The sequence below is a fragment of the Leguminivora glycinivorella genome, chromosome 14, assembly GCF_023078275.1.
Source record: "Leguminivora glycinivorella isolate SPB_JAAS2020 chromosome 14, LegGlyc_1.1, whole genome shotgun sequence".
NCBI classification, from domain to species: domain Eukaryota; kingdom Metazoa; phylum Arthropoda; class Insecta; order Lepidoptera; family Tortricidae; genus Leguminivora; species Leguminivora glycinivorella.
The window spans coordinates 7,612,232-7,630,187 of NC_062984.1; the positions used below are offsets into that span (position 1 = coordinate 7,612,232).

The following is a 17,956-nucleotide window of genomic DNA, read 5'->3' on the forward strand; positions in this document are numbered from 1 at the left end:
GGGATAAGGATTAGAGATTCCCCGAATAGTTATTTTGGCCGAATACTTGGTTATTTTTCTTTGCTGAATATCGAATATTGAGCATGACTTTCGTATATTTTCAGTCTTTAATTAAGAAAACTGTTCGTCAGTAACGATAAAAAATTTAATTCTAAATTTTGGTACTCTGAACTGCTGAATGTCATTACAGAACCCAGTTTTTTTATTCAAAGAAGAGCCTTCTCAAGTACGACTAAAAACTTTCCAGAAATGAAATCATAAATACAATAGTGGTCGCAAAATTATGCCCTATGTTTTTCCTTTTAGTTAGATTAAAAAAAAAAACATATGTCCTATGTTTTTCCTTTTAGTTAGGTTAAAATTTGTATTTGGCCGAATAGGACGAAATATTCGGTCACCGTCAGGCCTATACCGAATAGTAGCTAAAATTCGCAACATCTCTAGTAAAAAGGGATAAGGATACCAGTCCAATAAACCCAGCTACGGTTTCCCTCATACGTTCGTCTGTTTATTCCCAGTGGTCTTTTATGCATATCTCATTTCCTACAGTTTTCGGGCACGAATTTGTAGCTTACCTTTAACTTTTGAACCATATGTTTAAAAAATATGGAAAAAATCACAAAAGTAGAACTTTATAAAGACTTTCTAGGAAAATTGTTTTGAATTGATAGGTTCAGTAGTTTTTGAGAAAAATACGGAAAACTACGGAACCCTACACTGAGCGTGGCCCGACACGCTCTTGGCCGTTTTTTTTTCAAAGTATAGGCTTGGAATCTTCTAGTCTTCTTACGGCCAATACTCTGACAACGTTTTGCATACTCCTTTTTCGAATAGGTATGTCATAGCATTTGAATGCCTAATTTAATAAAAAACAAAGAAACAATAATAAATGGATACAACTATATTCAATCTAAGTCATCCATTGAGCTCTTTGTTTAGGCAAAGAAAATGCCAAAAGGATCTGATTTCACCGTGCGTCAAAGGCAGAAGGCTAATCTATCTTCATTTCTTTATTCATCTGGCCCAACGTGTTTCTTTCAGCGATTCCCGAGGGAGAAATTAAAATAACGTTAACCCTCGACCACAAAATGCTAGTTTATTAGGATCGTTTAGGACGAGGTTCATAGTTTTTTTTTTAATGTAACCTTTTGCATTGTCTTTCGATGAAGAAGCAAAACCCACCGAAAATTGTTATATGTTATCAATGTGCTGCAATAATTTCTGCATAATAGTTTTTTTTTTCATAACAGGCTACGAAAACCATCTTAATAAATGAAACAGTTAAATCTTCCTCTAAAATCAATGCAATGATATCTTGGTACAATCTGTATGAAAATTCTGTCAGTGGTTTTAGCACATCGCAAATATATAAAAATATGCGGCAAGGGATATTATTACACGACTGATCCAAAATAAGAGTGTTATGTTTTTAGCTATTCAGCTCCCGGGTGGTAATGGCCTATCAGTTCCTCGGTGACCCCTTAATAATTTAGATATACCAATAGAAAAGGTTTGACCCGTCAAAGTAAGGTTAACTTTGATGAAAATGTGTATTTTTTGGCACGTTCTCAGTGCCAAGAAACTTTCCAAGGTATGGAACTTGGCAATTGGCCTGCGTTATTGCAGCTTAAATGCCTTTTTTACATAGGTAAGCTTTAGCAGTAAATTTGGCACGAATTTAATACGATAATTTTTTATTGAAATTTTATATTTTTCTTTCGTACGTAATTTACTTATTTAAGACTCGTATTTTTCTCAAAAAATGTTAATCTAGAAATTCTATTGTCATAATTTATCAGACTTTTTATAAATGGAATGATTCCTATCTAGTAAAAACTGTCAATAAAGCCATATCTCATCGAAACGAGCAAATAACTTAAAGAAAATAAAAATAAATGTGATTCCAGTTTTTAATTTGTAAAACTAGAGAGGGTAGAAAGCAACTGCCTCAGAAAAGATGAATTTAAAAAGCGCGATGACAACATACGACGTGGGCACCATTCATGTTGTAGACCATTATTCTTGTTGAATTGTATTCGTTTGCCATTTCAAAACACTATTTCAAAAATATGTTTGCTGGTATATTGAAAATGAAAATATTACCGCGTTGAAAGATTGTATAGAGATGAAAGCTAGGACTCTATTAGTCTACATTAGGTACTTACGACTGAAGTTTTATTTGGAAAATGTCTATGTTTACCAATTTGCCGGAGTATGCAAGTCACACTTAAAGTTTGAGTCGTCGGCAACCCGAACCCTCCTTGAAACTTGTACACTCCTTTTTGCTGTGTACTTATAGGTACTTAACACAGCAAAAGGGTGTGTACAAGTTTCTAATGGAGTGGCAACGCTCATGTGACACTCTTTGAGTTGCAGGCGTCCATAGGTTACGGTGACCGCTTTTCATCAGGCGATCCGTATGCTTGTTTGCTACCAACGTAGTATAAAAAAAAAGTTATTGAAACAGATTGAAACCCAAAATTTGCGTCTTGTATTTTGACAAAAATAAAGTTTGAATTAATAAGTGTTATGGACCTTCAAATTCTAGATTTAGGTGCCATCCTGTCTGCGATGTCAATAATGTGAAGAATAACTGCTTTTACGATACTATAAACTTTTATAATGGCTTCTTTCTCGCGTCTATAGTATAGTCACGAATAGCAGTTACAAAGTTTGGACTTATTCATATTTTAGACAAGTTATATTTGTTTTAGAAATTTTCTCAACCTTTATTTGCAAATGAACGTTGACTTTTCGGGATAGGTAAATATTTTTTTTAGTTTTTTTATGATAAAATTTTAGGTATGATTGTTTGGGTACAAAACACTCAAAATTGTTATGTTTCTAAAGTATAATTACTGAATGTATTGTTTTTTTTTCGTAGATACGACTAAGCGCGTAGTTTGTAAGGTATTTCCTGTAAAAACAGGGAAAATATATCGCAGTAGTCCTGTTTATATACTACAATATGTGTAGAACAACAATAAACTTATGATTAAAACTTAATTAGGTACCTATATAAGATTGTCTGAACAAAGATCGCTCTTTAGCGATAAGACCGTCTGTTAGCCTCTATATAACCCAGCCTCTATATAATCACCCGTTTTGCGCTGTATCTTTTGCTAAGGTGTGCCAAAAAAGAGTATTATATCTAACTTCAATCTAATACAATATTGTCATGAGGACATTTTACTATTATGTCATCGCAGTTTCCGCTACACTAGAAAACTAAGAAGCTGTTAGATGGAAATTGTAAACACTTTCCATAAAAGAAGACGCCCACGGCAACAGGCAAGGCAATAGTCTCACCAGAGACATTATTGCTGAAGATAGTCAATGTCGTCTATTGATGACTACTAATCGATGTTAAATATTTGTTTGATAAACTGATTTAAAGTCAGAATAACTAAGCTAAATTGATGGGAATTTTCGTAGAAAATTAAACTGTGAAAGTGTTAACAAATCATAATTAATTTATAGCAATTTGACGTTTAAAATAGCACTTACACAGTTTGTACTTTTAAAAATTTATGTTTTGACGCTAGGTGTCGTATACAAATAACTCGAATTTACTGATGTATGGTTACAACTCTTTCCTTCCTTATTCCTCTATGGTTAGTATGGTTTATAACAGAAGCGCTGGTGGCCTAGACAGAAGCGCTAGTGGCCTAGACAGAAGCGCTGGTGGCCTAGCGGTAAGAGCGTGCGACTTTCGATCCGGAGGTCGCAGGTTCGAACCCCGGCTCGTACCAATGAGTTTTTCGGAACTTATGTGCGAAATGTCATTTGATATTTGCCAGTCGCTTTTCGGTGAAGGAAAACATCGTGAGGAAACCGGACTAATTCCAACAAGGCCTACTAGTTACCCTCCGGGTTGGAAGGTCAGATGCCAGTCGCTTTCGTAAAACTAGTGCCTATGCCAAATCTTGGGATTAGTTGTCAAAGCGGACCCCAGGCTCCCATGAGCCGTGGAAAATGCCGGGATAACGCGAGGAGGATGATGATGGTTAGTATGGTTTATGCACGTATAAACCAAATGAGTCATTGACCAATCTTTATTTCACTCGTCTATGACCCATTTGCTGAGCAAATCGATTGTCGCCGCAAGTATTCTATTATGTCTTGTTTTGCCGAGGGAATTCACTCCGGGAAGAATTCTTTTGTTTCCACCCAACTTTTGTTCACGGTTATAACGCCATATTTATTTTAGGCGTCTAAAAAGATGATGTTTACGTTTCATATTTTACTGACTCGCCAGAATATCCCGTGTTAACAGATTTTTGGGAATCGCGGGTAAATTCGTCAGTTGTTTGTATACGCTTCGCCATGTGCCTGAAGTACGCTTCGGTGAGTTGTGTACGCAAATAAAAGTTTGACATGCCTTTGCGATATCAAGGTAATTTACTACACGAATATTTCAGCAAATAAAGAGAAATTTCTTTGGATATTATAAAAAGGGTAATTTTGTTAACGTACCTATCTAAAGATATATAACCATAATGAGGATTAACATTTATAATAGAGACCAAATCAGTCTAATATGAGGACAAGACATTACGGTTTCCTCGTTGATAATGCCACTTATAAAGTACGAAAATACAGAGTAAGATATGTCAAGGTCATAATATCATAAACAACAACAAAATCAATTTACCTAAAAAAATAAAAAAAAAACTTTTAATATTTTTTATCACGCAGAAATGTCTGCGATAGGTACTACATATTTTTAAATTGAAGGAAAAAGTAGGAAACTTGCGACCTTCTGGAATGTCGATCCCAGCCAATCTGACCAACTGAGCAAAATGTGTTAAATTTTAAAGGTTCTGTAAAGCGGCACTTTTTGGCCGTTACGAGTAAACTAAGATTTTATTGCCGGAAAATGCACATTCGTCTGTTGCACTTACAACGATGCAGCCGAGGAAATGCACGAAGTTTTTCGGCATTTACCCGAAAATGGCAGAGAAAGGCTTTCTTGCTTTCACTGCAAGTCGTCGAGCCTGTGTGAAACTCATTTGCTTTGAACTCATGCATTAAGCGTTTTGTTGACTTACTTCATTTAAGCACAGGTTTTTATACCTCGTAAATGGTGGGTGAGTGGAAAAACTTCTTTGACATGGGCTTTTGCGATAGAAGAAATCATTTTTCCCCTCACTAGCTCGGAAACACGTGTTTTGTCCTTTAATACCAGCGGGTAAAACCGCATTTTATCCACTAGTGGGTAAAGTAAATTGATCTTGAATAAAGTCAAATTAACTGCTTTAAAATTTATAAAAGTAGGTGAATCTAGTAATAAAGATGATTTACCACCTGTGGAACTACTGGAAGCAGTGATAATCGCAATTTTTGCGTTGTAGTTTCCTCGCTGTAGTGAGGGGAAAAGTTTTGTGTTACACTCGGGTGCAAATGTATTTTATTTCTCGTGTGTTAAAAAATTCGCAAGTTCAGGATTCTATTCTCGAATCACTCGCTTCGCTCGTGGTTCAACTATAGAATCCTTTCACTTGCTCGTTTTTCAATTCCACACTCGGCGTTAAAATACAACTTTGCCCCCTTGTATAACAAATAACTATTAATCGTGTATTTATTTACCTAAGCGATAACATTATTACCTACTCATAATTAGGTATGTATGTCAGTTCAGTAAGTAGCATCAAATGTAAAGATATGGGTGTATAGAAGTTGCCGTAAAAATATAATAGTTATGTAAGCATTTTCAGAATTTGGGATCCAAAATTAGCGAAAGTCTTTATCAAAAATTAACACGCTGTCAGTTTTGTGACGACAATTAAGCATAAAATCTGTCTAAAAAATTACTATTTTTCACTTTCTGAATGTAGATTATCGCTTATAGTTTACTACGACCCGCCCCGGCTTCGCACGGGTACTATCAATCAATCAATCAATCAATCAAAATATTCTTTATTCAAATAGGCTTACAATAAGCACTTTTAAATTGTCAACAGTGTACAATATTCATCTTATTCTAAATATCAGAGCAATTTATTGGTGCAATAAACAATATTGTTTTAAAACTACATTGATTTAATAAAATGATATCAATCTAAATTGTATAAAAAAATACTAGTATAAAAACTTCTAGAATAAATTCTAAATGTCAAAAAAATTGTATAAAAATACATTGAATTATCAATAATTATGTATGTATGTAAACACTTTATTGTACATAAGACAAGTTAGGACATAGAAATACAGTATAGTTATGGTGTACAAAGGCGAACTTATCCCTATAAGGGATCTCTTCCAGTCAACCTTTGAGCGAATTGAGAGGAAAAAAGTAATAAAAACATGATAGACAAACGAACACTGTACAGAAAGAAAAAATAGTTCAATTCAATTATTACCCCAGTAATAATTAGAACATGCAGCCTATTATACCAATATATACAAATACATAAATATACATATATACCTTATATTTAAACAAAATATATATATATATATATATATATATATATATATATATATATATACATACATAAATACAAATATATACAATATCATAATTCAATTAAATAATTAGTACTCAACCAGTACACAAGTCATTAGATAGCCATAACTTATGCAAATTCCTCTTGAGTGATGCTACCGATTGGGACTGTCTAATAGACAACGGCAATTTGTTCCATAATTGTACAGCGCGCACTGTGAACGACTCCGAGTATGTCCGGGTCTTGTTAGACGGTACAGCAAGAGTCAGGTTTGCACTAGATCTCAAGCGATGACTACTACCAACTGCCAGGTATGTAAATCTCTCGGAGAGATATGAAGGAGAGGCTGGATTAAACAGGACATTGAAAAGCAATGTCAAAATGTGCACGTCCCTACGCCGACGAATCGGTAGCCAACCAAGCTGAGAACGGAACTCAGAGATATGGTCATACTTCCGTAAACCAAAAATGTAGCGGATGCATACATTTTGTAGGCGCTCTAGCTTATCAAGCAGTTCCTCCCTCAGGTCCAAAAATGCAATGTCACAGTAATCTAAAAGTGGTAACAAAAGGGATCGTGCAAGCGTCACCTTGGTGTGAAATGGGAGAAAGTTTTGGAGTCGTTTTAAAGAGTGGAGAGAAGCAAACACCCTTTTACTCACCTCAGCCGTATGCGCAGCCCATGAGAGCGTCCTATCCATGGTGATACCCAAATTCCTAACAGTAGAGGAGAAAGCGATGGGAATACCATCAAAAAGAATGTCGGGTACCACCATTTCCGAAAGCTCTCTAATATAATAAGGGCTACCAACAATAATTGCTTGTGATTTCTGTGCATTCACTTTCAAACCATAATTACATGCCCAAATGCGTATCGACTCAAGATCCTCATTCATTTGCCTGACAAGGGAACGTACATCATCAATGCCAGCCGCTGCATAGATCTGTAAGTCATCCGCGTAAAGATGATAAGAGGATCTAAGGGAGGTCGTGATACCGTTTATAAACATAGAAAACAGCAGAGGAGAAAGCACGCCCCCCTGTGGAACACCAGCGGAGAGTTCACACCAATCAGAAAACCTTTCATCTAGTTTAATTCTCTGTCGCCTTCCAAACAAGTAGTCGCGGAACCAAGTAAGGCTGATATGTGAAAAGTTTAAGGATTGTAGGATGCCAAGTAAAATATCAAAGTCCACTGTATTAAATGCGCTACTGAAATCCAGAAGAATCAAGATGGTAAGTTTCCTGTTTTCAATATTAAGGCGAATGTCGTCGGTGACTTTGACCAGCGCGGTCACAGTGCTATGTCCGGGGCGGAATCCGGATTGGAAGGTATTAAACAAGGAGTTTTTATTAAGGTGAGAGAGAAGTTGACAGTTTACGTGATGCTCTATGACTTTGGATAAAACTGGGAGAATTGAGATGGGACGATACTGTGAGAAAGAGATAGGATTGGAAGTTTTAGGAAGAGGAATCACGTGTGCATGTTTCCACGCCGAAGGAAAAGTACCTGATAACAAAGAAAAATTAATAATATCAGAAAGGATAGGAGGAATAAAGTCCGCTGCAAGCATGAGCATGTCCACGCTGAGATCATCTTCACCGACGGCTTTGGACTTTATAGATTTGATAATGGAGAGAGTCTCTTGAGGCGAAATTTTACTAAACTCAAAAGTAGGTAGGTTAGAGCGTACTGTGTTGGCCAAGTGTGATAATGTAGACAGTTTAGTCAATGGATCAAGAGGAACTGTAGAAGAACTAAAATGTTTATTCATACCATCTACATCAACCTCACCTAAGCAAGCTGGTTGGTTTCTACCCACTCCGAGCGACTTTAAAATTTCCATAGCTTCGCCGGTGGACAGTCCTCGATCGAATTATGGATATAACGGCGCCTCGCATCCCTACACATTTTATTGCAGCGGTTACGGAGTGAGATATAATGTTCACGATTACCGTCTGATGGATCATGGCGCAGCTTTATACGTGCTCGATCGCGTTTCGCCATGAGTTGCTTAATATCCGGAGAGAGCCACGGCGCAGGATAGTGTTTCACTCGAGTTGGTTTTAACGGAGCATGTTTGTCAAAAATGGCAAGCAATATTCTATTGAAGTTCTCTACCTTTAAATTAATATCGTTAACAAGTTCAACACTTTGCCAATCAGCCTGTGAGAAATCACTATGCAGTGCTTGCAGATCTATATCGCGCAAATTCCTACGCATCACTACTTTATGTTTTTTTTTTTGGTGGACGAATATTAAATGAGGCATAAATCAAGTCATGATTGGAAAAACCAGCAGCATTAAACTGACCATGGGATGATACCAAATCTGGAGAAGTAGTTAGGATGAGATCTAAAAGGGAAGGGGGACCATTGTGAGGAAAATGTGTGGCATTGAGAGGTAAAACATGAAGGTTTAATGAGGTAGCAAGAGAATAAAGCTTAGATGAGCGAAGATCAGATTTGAGGAGACAAGTGTTGAAATCACCCATGATAATTGTGTGATCGAATCGGGGCTCAAGATCCATAAGGTTATTTTGCAATATGTCAAAGTAGTCAACATTTAAAGAGGGACTATAAAAAACACCAAGCAGAACTTTTGAATGGTGCAGGACAACCTCTAAGAAAAGATATTCTGGACATGAATTGGAGTAGACACTAAGAGAAGGAGAATGAGAAACCACTTGACAAGCAAGATTACTTTTTATTATTAATAAGCTATATAATCATCATTAATAAGCTATATAATTAATGGTTTTCAACAATACTTGTATCCCACGGTGTTTCATCATTCATGTAGTCTTGTGTGCTGTAGTAGGCTTTAGAGATCAGTATACGCTTTACATAATGTTTAAATCGATTAAAAGACAGTTCAGTGATGGCATTAGGAAGTTTGTTATAAAATCTTACACAATTACCCATGAATGATTTTTTAATTTTATGGAGCCGAGTGAAGGGCACTGCAAGCTTATGCTTATTTCTAGTGTTTATATTATGTACATCACAGTTTTTCTTAAATTTATAAATGTTTTTATGTACATACACAATATTCTCATAAATATATTGACAATGCACTGTCATTATATTAATGTCCTTAAACTTATCTCTAAGTGAGTCTCTATGGTTCATTTTGTATATTGCTCGAATAGCCCTCTTCTGCAGAACAAATATGGTATTTATCTCTGAAGCACTGCCCCATAGTAAAATACCATATGACATAATGCTGTGAAAGTAACTAAAATAAACTAATCGAGCTGTTTCCACGTCTGTTAACTGACGGATCTTGCTCACTGCAAATGCTGCAGAGCTCAGTCTATTCGAGAGGGTAGCAATATGGGGACCCCACTGAAGTTTAGAATCTAAAGTTATGCCAAGAAAAACTGTACTATCTACCAGTTCCAATTCCTCATCCTTCACAACGACACTTGCTTGTTCATTTTTAGCATTACTCGTTACAAACTTAATACATTTAGTCTTTTTCTCATTTAACAATAAGTTATTAACACTAAACCAATTAACTACTTCGGAAATAGTATTGTTTACATTTTCACAAGTTTGTTGCTGACGTTTGACTTTGAAAATAAGGGAAGTATCATCTGCAAACAATACTATATCATGGTGGGTCTTTACAAGATATGGCAGGTCATTAATGTAGATAAGGAACAGGAAAGGCCCCAATATTGATCCCTGCGGTACACCCATAGAGACTAGTGACCCCGGTGAGCGCTGTCCATTCACGTCGACCCTTTGTATTCTATCGTGTAAGTAAGATTTGACTAAATTCAGTGCCGATCCTCGCACTCCATAGTAGTGCAATTTCCTGATCAGTGTTTCATGACAGACGCAATCGAAAGCCTTAGATAAATCACAGAAGATACCCAAGGCATCCTGTGACTCCTCCCAGGCATCGAAAATCTGTTTGATTAGCTCAACACCAGCGTCGGTTGTTGAGCGACCCCGTGTAAAACCAAATTGTTTATTGTGCATTAGATTATTGATGTTAAAATGTTGCAATAGCTGAAATAACACTAACTTTTCAAAAATTTTGCTGAATGTCGGTAACACTGATATCGGTCTAAAATTAGTGGGGTCGGATGTGCTACCAGATTTAAATAATGGAATGACTTTACTGTGTTTCATAAGATCAGGAAACTCACCACAATCAACACTGTTATTAAAGATAACTACCAAGTCAGGCGCTACAATTTCTATTAAAGATTTAACACCATGGACAGAGACTCCCCAGAGGTCACAAGTTTTTTTAACATTAATTGATTGAAATGCCTTAATTATATCTGAGGTACTAACATGTTCAAATACAAGGTCTCTACTACATTCTGTGACATTATCTTCTAACAATGTAACGGCAGATGCGGGTGATGAATTTAAGTGCCTAGTTGTGGAAACTGGTATATCAGTGAAGAACTTTTCAAATTCTGTTGCTACTTCTAAATTGGAATCTACAATTTTGCCATCAATTTTTAATTTCAGTTCATTTGTTCTTTGCTTTGACCGACCAGTCTCCACGTTAATTACTTTCCACGTCGCTTTAATTATATCGGAACTACTTTTAATTTTCTTGCTTAAATAATTACGTTTAGCGGTATGACAATCTAATTTAAACTGTTTCGAAAATTGTTTGACATGTTCTTTAAATTCATCACTCGTATTAAACCGCCGTTCCTCATACAAGGCATACAATGCACGTCTTCGTTGATGTAACTCTGCAGTTGCCCACTCACTAAAAACTGATGCATCACTAACCGTGACCGTTTTTGTTGTAAATATCGTATTATAATTTTCCATATATGTGTGAAAGAATGAATTATACATATCATTAGGACTCATGTTTGGAGACAGAACGGGTAGCGCCTGAACTAAACTCTGTTTCATTCTTTCCACGCGGTCCGAGGTTACTGGTACAAAAGTTATCTGTTTTTTCAAGGTATTTTTCCTAGCAGCTTCAAATACCATTAATTGACCTAAATGGTCGGACTCTAAATTGCTGATTACATTTTTTGTAATAGGAAAAATATCTGTGAAAATATTATCTATACAGGTTGCACTAGTAGCAGTCACTCTAGTAGGCTCCATAAAAATGTGGTTCAGATTACATGATTTGAAAACATTCAACAGCCTACAACTTAATGTCGAATTTTCTAAAATATTTACATTAAAGTCGCCGCAAATAAGTAATTTCTTGCTGGAAGGCGATATTTTCAGTAGCACAGATTCCATTATGCTTTCAAATAATTCAAAATTACTTAATGGCGGCCTATACACGCACACAACAATAAATTGCTCCAATTCTACTGCACTTAGTTCTATAGTCCGTTCAACAGACATGGACACAATATCCTTGCGTTCCTTAAATTTTAACTGATTATTTATTATAATTAACGACCCACCATGTATGGAACTATGCCTGGTGAACGAACTTCCTACCTGGTGATTAATAAATTGAGGCATTAATTCATTATTTTTTAACCAGTGTTCAGTAATACATAAAATATCTATATAAAAATCCTTCATAAAAAGTTCAATTTGTAAATCTTTACCTCTAATACATTGAATATTTTGATGCACCAGGTGGATATACTTCCCTTGCTTACAGTTTTTTTCCTTATATTTACTTAAGTCTAGATTGCCAGAGACAGAATCTTTTGTCTTAAAAGCTAGTTTAAATCATTGGTTATGACTGGAACCAATTCCAAGTTCATACTTTGCTGCTCAATAGGAGCAGAATTGTCTGCCAAATTTTTGGCAGAAATGTCAAGTAAATAGGATAGCGATAATGCTATTTGTCTTTTGTAATAATTTGAAAGGTAACAATTACCTTTAGTCAAAAATACCATAGGCATATGGTATTTACTAACAAATTTGTTAGTGTCAATTATGCTAACCTTACTACTATATGTACAAAGATTATATAAAGCTATATTTAACTTATGTCTAGTGTTATTTTCTGCCTCTGACATTTGGGAACAGTAGGGGAATGTGAAAAAAATAATTTTATGCACTGCCATTGAGTTTAACTGTTCAAAGTATTTGACCAAATTATTTTTGTTCACATTGCCCCTATTTCCCATAAAGATAAGCAGTGTCGTCTGAGAATGAATATCACTGTCATTTAAAATTTGTTTTAAAATATTTTCAAAACTACTATGAGGCAAACAATGGTTGATTGTACTAAGTCCCTTTAAGTAAAAGTTTAGAAATGAGCTCATATCGCTTCCAATTTCATCACAGTACATAATAACATTAGGCTTAGGTATACATTTTAGAGAAGTGTCGAAAGAGCTACTACCACTTATATGCTGTTGTTGTAAACTGTCATACAGGCTTGGGTAGAGTGTGCTGGTTGACAAATCCCCGGTCACCTGCTTAAATGCACATGACTGGGCATTGGTCAACGACTCAAAGCGGTCTGAATTATGCTTTATCTGGGATATTAAGTCATCCATAGCCAAAGAATATTCATTAATAACTTTTTTGAACTTTCATTTATGCCTTCCAAAGATTTTATTGAATCCTCCAAAGTCTGAATTTTTGATTTTAACGCCTGTGTGTCAGTTTCATACTGTAATTTACTATTTTCTAACTGAGCAGAATACAAATCCAACTTATCCACTAAGCCTATATTAACTTTACAATATTTTAATTTTTTGAAAAACAATTTATTTATTTTTGACAGTTTTTCTTTTTTTCTAATGACTTTATTCAATTTAATATATTTCTTTAGTTTGTTTCCGCTGCAATTTACTAACCTTGGTGTGGTGGTATCATTGGCTAAATCTGTAGTGACCAAAGGGATTTCAATTGCTGCGGTAACCAACTGGGAGTCAGGCCGGACCAGTTCCTCGAACAAGGTCTGAGTGTGTGCCGCAGCTGCTTGGTTTTGGGCCTCCCGTAGCTCGTAGATTTGTTCGTGGGCGTCGTGCAGTGCTCTCTCCAATGAGTCGATGTCTTTCAGGGCCTGTTCATATGCAGCGTTGCACTCCATAAACCTGTCAACCGTCTCCTGAAGCCGGGCCCGCTCTGAATTTACATTATTGTAATCACTCTCTAATGTACACAGTTCCTTTTTCAACTTATCGTTCCTATCAATTACTAATAAAAGCTCTTTCTCACTGTCTTCTCTTTCACTGAGCAATTGAGCACTAAATTCCTTGGATTGTTTTAATTCCAGCAAGGTAAGTTGGAGCTTATCACACTTTTCAGGCTCCTGCTGGAGAGCCGCTGCTGCGGCTGCTGCAGCTGCTCTGCGTGTTTGCATTGTAGATGGGTTTTTAATGTACTAAACACTAAAACAAAGCAAGAAATTGCTTACTCAAGCTCAGCGGTTGCAGGTAGGTACTTACATGAAATAATGACGCTTAACTATGTCTACACTTGTTCTAGCCTTGTACACACGTTAACACTGAATTGAAAAACACAATTAACAATAACTAGTGACAATACGACCTAGAGAGTGTACAAAGGCGAACAGATATTTCAAATTTATAACCTATAACGGCTACAAACCTGAGACATCAAAGACACTGGTAAACGTCACTAAAACACTTCACTTATTATATTTATACAAAACTTAATGTTAAATCTACTTAGTTTACACTTAAAATAGTAATTATTACACAAAATATCCTTAAAAAATAATTATTTTAAAGGGACCTAGCAAAATCAGCTGCTTATCGTTTGACAGCCGGGGTTGCCCTTTCCCACATGTAAACCTTCCTCTGGAATCACTCTATATATTAAAAAAAAACCGCATCAAAATCCGTAGTTTTAAAGATTTAAGCATACCTAGGGACATAGGGACAGAGAAAGCGACTTTGTTTTATACTATGTAGTGCTGATGTAATTAACACAAAAACAACATTTTTATTGAAATTTCATGTTAATTTCTGTTAACGGCTTACGCTAATTCTGGGTCCCAAATTTTGAAAATGCCCATGTATGTCCCGTACCTAATATGTCGGCGAATTTAAGCTTAGCTTTACAAAGTACAGTAAACCTTAGCAATTTTTAATGAGTATTCTAGTCTTAGAGATGGATTAGTCAACGGGAGCAAGTAAAGTAACGAATTTCACGGTTTGGAAGTACTTAAATAAATTATAATAAATTATTTTTCTTATTGGGCCTGAATTTTTCGTGATCCCATAATCATATATTTAATACGTATCATATATACTTTATACCAATACCCTCTTAACCACTGCAGGTTAAGCCACTTAAGCCCTGATCCGAGAAACAACATAAAACTCGACCAAAAAGGGTACCGGGATGACATCAAGCCAAATTCGGTCATTTATTACGTTAATTTACATTACAGGGGCCAAATTCATAAAAACGGGATTATACGCGATGTAGGTATTTCACCTTTATCCCTTTAGGGCTTCCAAGTTGCCTAGTTGGTACCGTACCGCTCTGTGTGACCCTAACCTGTATAAAGCACTAGCTTTTGCCCGCGGCTTCGCTCGCGTTAGAAAGAGACAAAAAGTAGCCTATGTCACTCTACATCCCTTCAACTATCTCCACTTAAAAAATCACGCCAATTTGTCGCTACGATATGCCGTGAAAGACGAACAAACAAACAGACACACACACTTTCCCATTTTATATAATATTATAAGTATTAGTATGGATATGGATAAAGTTTCGGATTCGATTGCCGGTGCATCTATGTGCGTGTTTATTTCGTGATGTGCTTTTTGTCCTGTTCTAATGCTATTGCTGTTTTTAACTTGACTGTCACAAAAATATATCGATACCTTTGGGTTCAATTGGCGTAAAGGACAAAATGCAGGTTTTCAGGAGAAGCAAAAAACAACTTTTTTTTTAGAAAAATGTTTATATCTTTTTTGTTTTTTGACCTATATTTGTGACGTATATAGAAAAATATGTAGATTTTTAGTATCCTTAACCTAGTGTAGCACCTGTAGTGATAAACTAAACGGTTTAGAAGTTAGATGGTTGTAAAGGACATGTCAAAATGCTATGAACGTCCTTTATACCCACGATTTTTTTGAACAATTAGAGTTGATAGGGTCGTAAATGACGGTCTTAGATGATTTTTATACAAATTCGGGGCGTAAATGTAAACGGAATGGTACAAATGGCAACTGTTTTTAGCTTAGTTTACAATTGAAAAACTTGAAAAATGTATCAAAACGTAGTTAATATGCCATAGAATAGCCACAATAGTGTTACAGTGTATATTTATCTAAATATTTATTTAGCAAAGACAAAGAACAAGACTATTTTATACCCAGTTTTGCAATAAAGAAACAACATTTGCTTAAAAACTATCTAGTATTTTGGAAAGTTATTATTTTAGTACTCGCCGCTGTCTCAACTCTCAATAAGTTACGCATTCAGTATTTAATTCTAGCAGGGAAACGCTTTCGTAGTTTAAGTAAATATAAAAACACTAATGGTAATCACGTAAACTTTAATCAGCAACTGTGAACAGTAGACTATATTAATACGACAGTAATTTTAAGTATAAAGTAGAAAGAAGTTCTAAGAATAACTAAGAGTTAAGTACCAATTTATAAACGCAAGTTAGGACGCGTATACAAACTGTGACCAACTAATAAATAATAGTAACTGTAGTCAAGACTACCTACTATGTTGATGCATATTTTTGATAATTTTAAAACAGAATATTGTTATTTAGTCTTTAACCTGTTAAATAAAAATAATCTTAATTATGAGTTCAATCCTAGAAATATTATAGACAATGCTTTAAGTACCTGTGGGTACATAGCCAAGTCACCAAACGCTAACGCTCATTCGCTAGCGAAACGCACCTGTTATTGTCGCACTAAATGTTAGTATAGTCTGTAACGTAAATACGTTACGTAACCTAGGTTACATATATATTAAGAAGTTTTATTGATTCATAGCTAACTTACATTCCAATATAAACGTAATTAATTCATAAGAAACACTTACCTGCTTATACTAGATACGAATAATTAAAAGCGATACATTCAAATCGTAATATTTAAGTTATAATTGCACCCTGATCCTGACCTATGCATTGCGCACTTTACCTCGCGCGACATTCCTTCGTTGTAAAACCGGCCGGTGGCGCTCCCCGCCCCGCGCCTTACTCCACCGCTCCCGCGCGGCTTCACAGCTCGGGGCAGACAGATTGAGACATCGGCGCCGGCGCACGTTTGCTTTGCTCAAAGCTCGCGACTATACATGTAGCCGGCGTGATTTTAAATTTATTTAATTCCTAATACGTCTTAGTGCTCGTTTAGTACCAAGTAACGTTTGTATTTAGTGTTTAAATCCCCAATTGGGTAAGTGTTGAACAATTAATACGCTTTCTTTAGCAAGTAAATTCAAATGTCATTCCTAACGGTTCTTTCCGTTATGATTTTTCTTTGTTCGATTTTGCGTGCCGCTCAATTTAATTGGCTTGTATTTAATTAAACTTTTAGAATGTGCATTGCACTCCTGTTGCATTTTGTTCTAACGTAAATTGCTTTCTTTAGCAAGTAAATTCAAATGTCATTCCTAACGGTTCTTTCCGTTATGATTTTTCTTTGTTCGATTTTGCGTGCCACTCAATTTAATTGGCTTGTATTTAATTTAACTTTTAGAATGTGCATTGCATTCTTGTTGCATTTTGTTTTAACGTAAATTGTAAATCTTTTAAATTTATAATGGCAGTTAATTTCCGTTAACTTTTTAAATTCAAAATTTGACCGTTAGATTCAACTTTCACTTTTGCATTGTAGCTTGTTTTTTAAAACAATGGTTTTTACAAATGTAAACTCCGTCTGATTGTACCAACCCGCACTTCACCAGACTTTTACCTTCTTTATCACGCAGTACTTTCTTCCTGCTTTGCTTTTGTCTTGCCGGGTACAGTCAGCGGAGAGATGTGAGGAACATTATTCTCATTTTCTGGAAATAAATTCCAGGGAGCCATATTACGGCTGGAACTACAGCCCAGGCCGGGTTACGACGGTTCCGGAACCTCTACACAAGTTCCGGCAGATCCGGAGCGGAGCGGCTGACGTCCCTCGGCGCGTTCCGTCTTCAGCCCGCAACGACACCAGCAGCTTCAGGGGAGTACTTGCGTGGTGGACCTGACCTCGGAGCAAAATCAGTATCGGCCTTACGAACCCACACCTAACGACCTTTGTTCGTGTGCTCACGCGGAGTTACGGCGAGAATAAACCAGTTCTTTATTTTAACTCGTTTGTTTTATTCTATCTCGCCGTCAACCGTAGCACTGGCGCCCATAACGTGGTTTTTTCGTAGGATCTGATTTTGCTCTGAGTGGGTAACTGCGGTTTGTGTGTTGTGTGGTGTTTTTTTTTTTTGTTTTTATTGTGAAACGTTTCTTTCCTTTTTGTTTTATTTTTTGGTTGCCGCAACTACTGTGTACGGAGTGAATTTTATTAACGTTTATTTTTTTTCAATACTTCTGTGGTATAGTCAGCCGCATTTCTGGTAATTTTTTTTATTGTTACTTTTTTGGT

General features: G+C 36.0%; 1 protein-coding gene and 1 long non-coding RNA gene across 2 annotated transcripts in view; one reads left to right on the plus strand and one right to left on the minus strand.

Moving 5' to 3' along the window:
- The window catches only part of LOC125233195 (voltage-dependent T-type calcium channel subunit alpha-1G), a 294,775-nt gene that overhangs the window by 143,778 nt on the left and 133,041 nt on the right, over positions 1 to 17,956 (minus strand). The gene's annotated exons all lie outside the window — the stretch shown is intronic.
- Positions 16,522 to 17,668, plus strand: LOC125233200. The gene is made up of 2 exons (XR_007177835.1): positions 16,522 to 16,765; positions 17,393 to 17,668. It is a non-coding gene; the product is annotated as an uncharacterized LOC125233200 (long non-coding RNA).